Genomic DNA, 11,894 nt, shown 5'->3' on the forward strand with positions numbered 1-11,894 from the left:
GACTTGTGGATTTAGAGAACAAACTTGAATTTTTATATGATGATCAAAATGATTATTATATGCAAAGATACAAGGAGAACATTTTGAATTTTGATGATAGCAATACCAAATATTTACATGACAAATTCAAATATAAGAAAAAAAGTACCCATGATTGACTCTCTTCAGTATGATATTGGTGTTTGTCTTACTGGTAGAGCCTGTGGATGGGGAAAAACGGGTCGCCGGTTTTTCGGAAAAGTGAAGAGACGAGCGTGCTGTTGAGACTCCTCAGCCGGGCAAAATGTTAATCCTCACACAGATGCACCGCTGCAAAGGGGGTGCTTAGATTCGGGAAATCAATCTGTATGACTCCGGCCTAAACCAAGACAATGGCCGTTCCAGAGTCAATTCGGTCGCAAATAGGGAGATGGGTTTATCTGTAGGAGGGAAGCTAAGAATTGTGTGGGATCAGTGATGCTCGAGGATTGTGGGTGTGTTGAAGGTTTCTGCAATAATGGTGAACTGATGAAGTTGAGTTCTGTGAATAAGTTTGTATCGAGTTGTTGACAGAAAACGTTGATACTAATGATCCCTGTTGTCCTCGATTTTGACTTATTTATATTGCAAGAATGATGAACTACTAATCCCTGTAAGTGTGATGGTTTCTTGAGTGAAAGAGTGGGAAAGTGGGAGATCGTGGTAAAGTAAGTTCCATGTCGTGTGGAGACTTGACTGATCGTGCACCCACTACTTTGCTAACTCCTTCAACCGTTTACACGACTTACGCACATTTCTCGTTGTGGATGAATCCACGTGCCGTAGACCGCCAGACCAAAACCCTAAGTGATATACCCCCATTTGTGACGTGATTGATATCTCACAAATCGTGGAGTCTGCGGGGCAGACGTGTTTTGATTAGTCAATTGTTGACTGATTAGACAATGAGTCTAAGTTTGGTGAATCAAACATGGATCGTGAATGCTCGGCGATTCATGGGTTGAACATGTAGTTCTCTGAAAAGATGTCAGTATGATGGATTACCAACTAGTTGAGCGATTGAGAAAGTATTGCTCAATTCTGCGAATTACGAGAATTTAATGAGCAACTGAGCAAGTATTGCTCAATTCTGCAAATATTGAGAATTTGATGGACAACTGAGCAAGTATTGCTCAACTCTGCAAATTACTGAATATTAAGAATTTGATGGGAAACTGAGCAAGTATTGCTCAATTCACCAAATTAATGATTTTGATAATATGACGTGCAACTGAGCAAGTATTGCTCAATTCGACGAATTATCGATGAATTGCCGAATATTGATTATATTCGGGTAATCGAGCAAGTGTTGCTCGATTCAGCTAATTATTTACCGGTGACGTGACCCAGTAAAATATCAATTAAAATATCGATGTTGATTAGTGAATCAACGTAAATTTTATTAGTGTTCGAAGAGTGCTCAGAATGATGGTTTCACAGAGCGTTCATTCAAAAACCCTAATTTTTGGTCAATCCTCCATCAATTGGGGAATTGCTGAAAATTGATCATGAATGATAGGGACCGACCACATGGGATGAGGAACGTCCATGTGGTGTCCAGTGCTTGAGTGAACTCGCACCAGGATTCTCAGTTTGAGAGTTGGTGAGAAATCATGAATAAATGGTGGATTCACCATTTACTGAAAATATTTGTTGGGTTCAACATTAGATGTAAAACCTAGGTATGAGAGATGAAGACCGACCAAGAGGGTATGGGACGGGCTCTAGGTGGTCACGTGACCAGTTGTTGGTCGTTTGGAGGATTCTCCAGTTGGTTGGAGAGAGTTCGGGTCCAGTTTGAGCAATTGTGCAAATTAGGTCAGAATTGCGAAAACGTGTGGGACCGGCTTCGTGCAAGCCCTAGGAATGACCTGATCGGTCATAGAGGCATGCACGTGTTACCATGATGTCCGTGTCTCCATACTGAGAGTTTCAGTATTTTCTGATGCGCATTTGAGCAATATCGTGAATTTTCAGAAGAGTTTCATCTTGGCTGAGAATTCTCGATTTTTTGGTGGAATGAGCATGTATGCTCAATTCATCATTATTTTAAAAATATTAAAATAAGAATGTTTTAATATTTAAAATTTTCGTGAGAGGCTAGCCGGTCGTGTGACCATGTTGGCTTTTGGTTTTTCATGATTCGAGCAATATTTGAGAAAATATGGAGAAGTCACGAATTTTACTCAAACCCAGGAGTTTCATGAATTGGGAAAATAATAATTATGAGAAATTAGGGATTGCAAGGTGTGGGACCGTCCACGGCTAAGGCATGGCCGGCCGGCCAAGTTGCCCGGTCCCGCACACATTTCCCTATTTTATTATTATTTTTCATGAATCCTTGAGGTTATGGAGAGTCCTTGAAGATATGGAGAATCTATGAAGATATGGAGAATCCATGAGTTTTTATTGAAACAAGGAATTTAATTATAAAAAGCTAAGGATTGTGAGGTGTGGGACCGGCCACGGCTTGGGCATGGCCTTACGGCTGGGTTACCCGGTCCCGCACACTTTTCCTTATTTTATAATATTATTTGGAGAATCCACCAAGTTATGGAGAATTCACAAGTTTTGCACAAAATAAGGAATTTTGCTAAGATGGAGAACCCTCATGAGTTTATGAAAATAAAATAAGGAAAAATAATGGGAGAAGCGCGGACCGACCGTGGCTAGGGCACGGCCGGTGGGCCCACTGTGAGTGCCTCTATTATTTTAATATTTTCTCCTGTTTTGCGAGGGATTCCCCATTGTTTTATATTTTTGGATGCTCGTTCGTGCATCTGGGTGCTCAGTCGTGCATCATTGTCGAGTACACTTGCAGCATTTTTGTGGAGCTTACTCAGTGATGGTCCAGATGCCCGGTTGTTGAGTATTTATTATTAATTTATGAAATTCAGTGGAGAATAATTCATGAAACTGAGTAATAAAAATGAATAGTTTTTCATTATTAATTCATAGGATCAGATGTGGATTCAACTATGAATTCATAATAATAAAACGAGCATTACCATCCTATGGGATCGTGGATTCGACCATAGAATCGGAGTAATTAAGATTTATATATCACCATTTCATGAGAGCAGTGGATGGAATGAGAGTAATGAGATAATACAGTTGTTTCATTGTTATTCTATGTGATCAAGCCGTGGATTCGATCATAGAATCAGAATAATTGTTTATTGCCATTCCATGGGATCAGGCCGTGGATTCGACCATGGAATAGGAGCAATTGTTATTGCCATTCCATGGGATCAGGCCGTGGATTCGACCATGGAATATGAGCAATTGTTATTGCCATTCCATGGGATCAGGCCGTGGATTCGACCATGGAATAAGAGCAATGATAGATTATTCTGGGAATTCAGTAGTGAATGTCACGACAGAGGTAATCTACTTCAGAAAAGATATTATCCAGTTAAAGCATCACATCTATTCTGAGTGGTGCACAGTCAGGGAGTCACGATGCTGTTTACGACCTGAAGGCGTTAGTGTTCTCAATCTACGGAGAACCGCCTGAATCTATGCACTCTCTCCACATAATCAGGGAACGGTGAAGTGTCACCGACGTCCTGAAGGCATCCGCCGCCCAACTATTCTTCTACGTGGAGGTGGGTTACTCTCCTGCAGTCAGGGAACAATGAGTATCATCGACGTCCTGAAGGCGTTAAGTCCTCAATCTACGGAGAACCGCCCAAATATGTTATTCTGCATAGAGGGCACGATGAAATGCCAAGGAACGAACGCTCAGCTAGTGGAGGCTTTTCGAAAACATATTCATCATGGCTTCGTAAAATATGAATCGTTGCATGCCTGAAATCCGCGTCAAAAAACATGCCTCATGATTTTACGGTTTTGCCCTTTGTTGAAAATCCACCATTTACATTAAGTCCCCTGCTTAGTGGGGAACAATCATGTTCCGCAGTATGCATTAAATGGTGATTTTCAGTCTACGAGATCAGTGATTGAACTCAGTCTACAAAGGTAGTTTCAGAATCCTCGATTTGCCCCAATGATGTTATGTACGAGCAAATGCGCAGATGAGAACTCTGATAGTAAGGTAGAGTGTCACATCATGAGCGTGGAGAGATGAGGCACTGCTGATTCGGGTGTTTGGAAGCTTGGTTATGGTCGATTTAGTATTTGCGGGCCCGAGCCCAAAAAAAGGAAACCATGTTTTATTAGATTTTTTGGAAATAAATTTGATATAAAAGGGAATAACCCTAAATTTTATTTTGTGTTTTGATCGACCGACCAACACTCCCTCTCTTCTCCATCATCACACGAGTTCAGCGGGAGGAGAATTTTTTCGCCGGATTTAGTCGTCACCGATCGCCATCGTTGCCGTCCGGCCAAGCTCCGACCGGCGCCGAACAGGTAAGTCTGAATTATTTTTTTTGTTGTAGGTTTTATGATTGATGAGTTGTTCACAAAACCAAAAACCCCATGGTTGCATGCATATGATTTATGAAGGATTTTTAGAAAACGTATGTATATGCACGTTTGTTCGTTAGTCGGAGGAACGAGCAAAAAATTCCTAATATGGAAGAGACACATAAAATTTTGAATAGATGTGACCTAGTTGCAGTAGCAAAAGGTTTTGTTTATTAGGTTTCATGAAAACCCAAGTTGTTTTTTGGAATCATGAACTTTGCAAACACTTTTGAGAACGTCGGTTTGTTCGTAAAAGTAGTAAATAATAATCCTTAGAGTTAAAATAATTTTGAAAAAACCTGGAGTTCATGATGAAAATCTGTTGAGAACTTTCGAAATTTTATTTGAAATATGGAGAGTTCTACAAAAATGGCGAATCCTCGTTTCATAGACGAATGCTCGATTGAGCAAAAGTTTTTTTTTTATAATTTTTTTTTTGTGTGCGTGACTTATTCACGCTTTATTGAATGAAAATTGAGTTTTTGAAAACACACAATTTATGAGTTTGGTGAATTCACAGTGTATGTGTGAATTCAGCGATTTTATAGCCTATGTACGCGCAAAAATCAGCGAGTGCTCACATATAAGGTTATGTGAATTACTCATAGTTTCTCGAAAAGTCGGTGTTGACTCTTGAATAATATGTTTCATGCTCGATTTTGCAGGTTTGAAAGAACGAGCAAGTTTTGGGGGTTTTACGTTGTTATCACTAAGTTCGTGAAATCGTAAATAGGTAACAATTGAGGAATACCATTTTTGCAGGCGTTAATACCAGCATGTTTGTAACTCCATATTCCTTGTCTCAGAAAATGGTGACTTCTAGCAGCAGCTGCGATTATTCTTCCAGCTCTTCAAAAGAGGATTTCAAACCTTCCACAGTCAAAACTCGAACTAAAGAGAATCGTGATATACCCGTCGACAATCAGCGAGTCACTTATGCTGAGCTCAGGAAGAGAAAAGCTGAAGATGACGAGTTGGAGGATCGTCTACGAAGAAGAGCCCGAATTGAGCGTCGGATAGCGAAGGATGAGGATAAGCTTCATTCCCGTGCTGAAGGGGTAGCTTCAGACTCTGATGCTTCAGAGGATGAATCTATGTGGGGACCACCAGAGCGTGAAATCAAGTCGGACCGGTACACTAGAGAAATTGAGAAGATGACCCGAGCTGATCCCGAGGCTAAGCGTGAGGAGGAAGCTGGCTGGGACACCTATGAAGAAGATATTCACCCAGACTTCGTCAACGACCCTGATAGTGATTCTGATGAAGAGCATGAAGAGGATTCAGCATAAGACGATGATAATGGGCCTGATGATTCTGACAAATCCAACGCCTCTGATGAGTCTGACTGATCTTGCTCATGAATTTTTCTGAAATTATTTCCTTTCTGCTGAAGTAGATACTTTCTAATTATTTGATTAATTTGGTTGTAGAGATGTTGCTAGAAATTATTTTTTGAACAATAATCTTCTATCGTTTCTCCACCAAACTTCTCCACACTCTAGCTTTGAGTAATGACCCAAGATCCTCGTAGGCAATGATGATCCACAACCATATGAGATGGCTAGGGAGACACGTGACATGCTAGGTCATCAATCGCAACGTTGACTATAGCTGAACTGTCAGTCTCCAGTATTGTTGCGCTCCTCCCATATCTCCGTGCATCTGATTCGAGGTTTAGGGTTTCAGCAGAAACCGTAACTGACTCATCTTATCGCTATGTAATAAGTATCTTCATCTTGACTTTCAATACTTAGGTTTGATATTGATTCAACACATCTTCTTCGCTGCACACTATCAGAAGAATTTTTTTGATCATAATCATACCTCTCATCAACATGTCTGGTAGTAGTGCTTCTTCTCGAAATGGATCCTCGACAAAGCATGAGCCTGGGACGCCTATTCCAGTGAGTATAGCATGTATTCTACCGTTTTCATGTGATTAGAAATCAATCCTGATCAAAGAAAATGATCCTTTGCAGGGCAATCAGGGGAATGGATCCCGACCTAAACGGACTGTCAGGGCTCCTGCACGTTATAGGTCTGCTCGTGAAGCTAGGACTTGGACGTCTGTAAGTCTTCGACTGAAGATCTTTCTTTGACCGAGCATGCTCCATGTATTTTGAATGTTCCATCGTTGCAGGTTGACATTCAGGTTGTGGTCAATGCTAGAAAACGAAGGAATGGGAAATCCGTGGTCGTGGTCGACGATAGCAGCAACCATGTTGATGAAGACTCTACTGATTCCGTGGAAGCTAGGGCTGTGGCTCACGAGTATCCAACAGCTGGACTCCCTTTTGAAGTTCCCATGACTAATACTTCTCCAAATAATAGCGTGGTCGGTGGATTCGTCATTCCAAAATGTCATGTACCTTTGTATACCTACATTTGGAGGCGTTATGGGAACATTGCTGCGACGGAAATATGGAGGGGTTTTCTCCCAATCCTTCTGACCACGGTCGCCGGATTGTTACCGATCATTGAAGAGATGAACGAGATGAATCTGCGAGATGTCAAGAACCATGAACTGCACAGGTGGGATGAAATGATCTCGAATTGTGAAACTTTACGGTTCAACATAAGCTGGCTTCGTCGTCGGCTTGAGATGATCAAAATCCACAGGGCAGCCGCTGCTGCTGATGCAATTTCTACCACAACTCCTTTCTTGGAAGAGGAGAAGGCACTTTCCCTGGAATCGGCGAGAGTTGAGAAAGTTGTCCAGGATTTGAAGGTGAAGACCGAGAATTTTCAAAAGAAGTTAGACATGGCTGTATTTAAGAATGACCCTGTGTTGGATGGTTTATTCTGAGTGAGCCTTTATGATTGTTTTTTTTTTAATAGGTTCAGGCTTTTCTGTAGGCAGAATAATTGATAAAGAAATTTTTGTTCATTTATGAAATGTTTAATGAACAAAGGAGTACTTTGCATACTCTTTGGAGGAATATAAATTACATTTTGAGAAATGCTTGAATTGATGAAAAGGTAATGATTTTCTACGGATCAGGCGTAATATGTTTTAATCCATTTCCCGTTGATGATGTTTCCTTCTATTCCTCCATTAACAACTAGGATTTTGTAGTATCCACTAGATACTGCCTTGATGACTACATAAGGCCCTTCCCACTTAGGAGAGAACTTGGGAGCGGACATGTATTGTTGGATATGCTTTACTGTTTTCAGAACCAAATCTCCTATTTGAAATGTTCGAGGCCTTACCATTTTGTTGTACGCTTTGGAGATCCTCTGTTTGTAAGTTTCCACATATTTTTCTACTTTGGCTCTTCTCGAATCAAGCATGTCTAACTCGGCAATCCTCGAATTGGACACTTCGGCTTCGTCCCACTGCACCCCACTTGCTGCTGCAATTCTTGCAGAGGGAATTTTGATCTCCGCTGGGAGGATGGAATCAGCACCATAGACGAGAGAATATGGTGAAGTCCCGATTGAACTCCTTGGTGCGGTGCGGTAATCCCACAAAGCCATGGGCAATTTTTCATGACACGTTCGTGGATTGTCATGAACTATTCAACTGAGAATCCGGATTAGAGTTTTTTTGGCGTTCTCCGATTGCCCATTTCCCTGAGGATAGTATGGCGTGGAGAAGATTTGTTTAATGTCGTATTCTTCAAGTAATTATGTGACATGTTTGTTGGAGAAGGGTCCTCCCTTATCTTTGATGATGTGCTTAGGGATGCTAAATCTGCATATGATGTGCTCTTTGATGAAGGCAGCAATTGTAATTCCAGTAGTGCTCCGGAGAGGAATAGCTTCAACCAATTTGGTAAAATACTCTGTCGCCGTGATGATGTATTCATGCTTCTTCGAAGTTGCTGGGTTGATCTTCCCAATAATATCCAGTCCCCAGCTGTAGAAGGGCCACTGACTGCTCACCGAATTTAATGGGAGACAAGGAGTGTGGATGAGATTACCGTGAACTTGGCACTGATGACATCTCCGAACATAGGCGGCTGCATCATCTTCCATGGTTGGCCAGTAATACTTCTCATGAATTTGGAGAAATAATTTCTTCTTTCCTTGGTGCTCACCCTCGTGCATCTCTTTTAGGATTGTAGGGATTTCATGTTCAGCCAGGCATCTCAGGAGATTCCCACCAAAGCTTTTGCGATACAAAATCCCTTCCAAGTAGACAAAACGTTTGGCTCTTTGAATGAGTTTGATCACACTTTTCTTCTCTGATGGAAGATTGTTGTCACGAAGATACTTTATGTAAGGTTCTCTCCAGTCCCCAGTTCATGAAGTGTTAGAACCTCCAAGTGATGAGGTGGTGTCTGACAATTTGGACAGGACCCTTGCAACTTTCTCGACTGAGTCTCCATGGAGGGCCAATAATACCCGAGTCTCTGAAGTTTTCGGTAAAGCGTGATTACCAGGGTTTGCCCACATACTTCTTCATGTATGCGCTTGAGTTGTTTACTGGCTTCTTCATCTCCAAGACATCGCGACAGGGATCCATCAGGATTGCGATAGTATAATGCTCCGTGCAGCAAGAAAAAGCTTTTCAATTCCTTGAGGCTAATTTTCCCCCCCGTAAGAGAATTGCTCAATTCATGAATGATGGGCGCTCGCCAGTCGTTCGACTGAGCATCCTCGACTTGAGTGAGCCAGGTAGATGACACAGAACGCCTTTGCACAGTGATGGATTTCTCGGACCCTTCGAACTGCAGTTTGGATGCTAGAGTCGCTAGACAATCGGCATGTCTATTGTTGGTGCGGCCAGTATGAACAATTGTTGCATCAGAGAAATGAGTTAATAGTCGTTGTGCCTCAGTCCTGAATGGGGCAAGTGTTATTTATTTGAGAGAGTACATGCCATTTATTTGATTGACCAGCAACTTCGAGTCCCCTCTGATTTCTAGGTGTTTTGCTCCTGCTTTCTTAGCCAAAGATAGTCCTAGGAGAAAAGCTTCATATTCTGCCAAGTTGTTGGTGCAATGAAAATCCAGCTTGAAGGAATGTGAGAAGACTTCACCGGATGGAGATACCAGCACAATACCTGCTCCACCAGTATCGTTGCTCGGAGTAACAGACCCATCAAAGTATAATAGCCACGTTTCTTCCTGAATAATTGAGATCTCTGGAAACTCACCGGGCACTTCTTCATGTAACATCGTGATATCTTCTCCAGGGAAAGCGGCAAGTAAATCTGCGACTGCTTGTCCTTTGATTGTTTTTGGGGGAACACATGCTATGTCAAATTCTGACATTTGAAGTAGCCACTTCGCTGGTCTTCCAATTAAAGCAGGTTTCGTCAGTAAGAACTTTATGGGATCGGCTTTGGCTACCAGCACGGCCCTATTTGATAGTAGATAATGTCTAAACCTCTGGATCACGTGAACCAATTCTATACACGCCCTTTCAACCTTCGGGTACCGGAGTTGAGCATCCCTCATTGTTCGACTGAAGTAATAGATTGGACGTTTGATGCCTTCTTCATCCTCCTGGGCGAGGAGTGCTCCAATAACGACATCACTGGAAGCTGTGTATAGTATCAGAGGCCGTCCTTGTACTGGAGATTTCATGATAGCAGGTGATAGTAATATTTGTTGTATTTTCTGAAATGCCTCTTGTTGGACGGTCGTCCACGTGAAACTTGCTCCCTTCCTTAGCAGAGGAGTGAATGAAGCAATGAGTTGAGCCAGTCCAGGAATGAAACGCCGAATGTAGTTTACCTTGCCCATGAAACTATGGAGTTCCTTCACATTTCTTGGAGGAGGCATGGTGGTGATGGCTTTTGTTTTGTATGGATCGACCTTGATTCCTTCCGCAGTGACTAGGAATCCGAGAAACTTTCCGGAAGAAACGCCGAAAGCACATTTTAGAGGATTCATCTTTAGCTTGTATTCTCTGCACCTCTCGAAGACTTGTCTCAGAATGTCCAGGTGGGATGCTCGAGTCCTTGATTTCACCACCACATCATCAACATAGTCTTCTACTTGCTTGTGCATCATGTCATGAAATATTGCAGTCATGGCTCGCTGATAAGTGGCTCCTGCATTCTTCAGACCAAAGGGAATTACTGTGTAATGGAAGTTACCGATGGGAGTTCAGAATGCAGTCTTGTTAGCGTCATGCTCATACATCTTGATTTGGTTGTATCCGATGTAACCGTCCATGAATGAAAACATGTCGTGACCGCTGGTTGCATCTACGAGCATATCAATATTTGGTAGTGGAAAGTCATCCTTTGGGAAGCACTTTTTTAAGTTCCTGAAATCTACACAACACCGGATCTGACCATTCTTCTTCTTGACTTGGACAATGTTCGCCAGCCACGTTGGATGTTGAATGGGTTTAATGAACCCTGCTGTTAGTAGTTTCTGGATTTCCACCTTGATTTGTTCCTCGACTTCGTGTCTGGACTTCCTGGGTGGCTGTTTGATGGGTTTGGAACCGGGAGTGATGTGCAGATGATGAGTAACCAACTTGTCATCGAGGCCGGGCATTTCTTCGTACGTCCAAGCAAAGATATCTTGATACTCTTTCAACAGACTTATCAATCCTTCTCTTTCCTCAGGCGAGAGAGCAGAACTAATTAAAATTGTCCTTGGACTCTCGTCTGCTCCGATGTTGATAGTTTTGAGGTCGTCAGTCATGGAATCCGTGCCATCTTGCAGCTGTCGTGGTGCGTCTCGAACTTCTTCATCGAGTGATTGCTCACTCTGGCATGATTCTTCAGGGCGAGGAGACTTTTCATCGACCTCCCCTGTTAATTGCTAATCCTTACGACGGAGATAAATGAATCTCCCTTCTGCATCATAATCAGTAATGAAGTTGGACCTTTTATGAGTTGTACCTTGACCCTGACGGCGTTTGAGTGGTGTGGTGGACGACTTGATGAGTTTAGCATCCGCAGGTAACGGCTTGTCAGCTTTCTCAATAGACTTCCAACTTGGGAGTGGAGTACTGTAGATCTTTCTTGGAGGTCCGGGGATGCTCTTTAGAGATTCCATGAACTCGGCATCGTGAACCGGAGCATAAGGAGACACCGAAGCCGGGATATGGATAATTGTTTTGTTGAGCAAAGCCTTCATACACTGGTGGTACGTAGAGGGAACAACCTTGTTGTCATGAAGCCATGGTCTTCCGAGTATTATGTGATAATCAGGGTCTTTCTCGATCACATGAAGCTTGAAAGTGGATTGAATCGGCCCCACCTTCAGATCCACGTAAACATAACCGTATGTATGACTATGGCTTCCTTCAAAACCCGTCATCAGTATGGGATGATAAACGATTTTGGTTTGTGGAACCTTGGCCTCCTTGAGAGTCTTCATGGTGACGAGATTTGTAGAAGCACCTGTATCGATGAGGACTCTCCTGAATTCGGCACCTTTGATGGAAGCAGTTACGAACAGAGCGCGGTTATGTCCTTATTCTGCCATTCGGCCTTCTTCGGTGAAGGTGATGTTATTAATCGACAGTTCTGA

The sequence above is a fragment of the Papaver somniferum genome, chromosome 9 (assembly GCF_003573695.1).
Source record: "Papaver somniferum cultivar HN1 chromosome 9, ASM357369v1, whole genome shotgun sequence".
Lineage (NCBI taxonomy): Eukaryota > Viridiplantae > Streptophyta > Magnoliopsida > Ranunculales > Papaveraceae > Papaver > Papaver somniferum.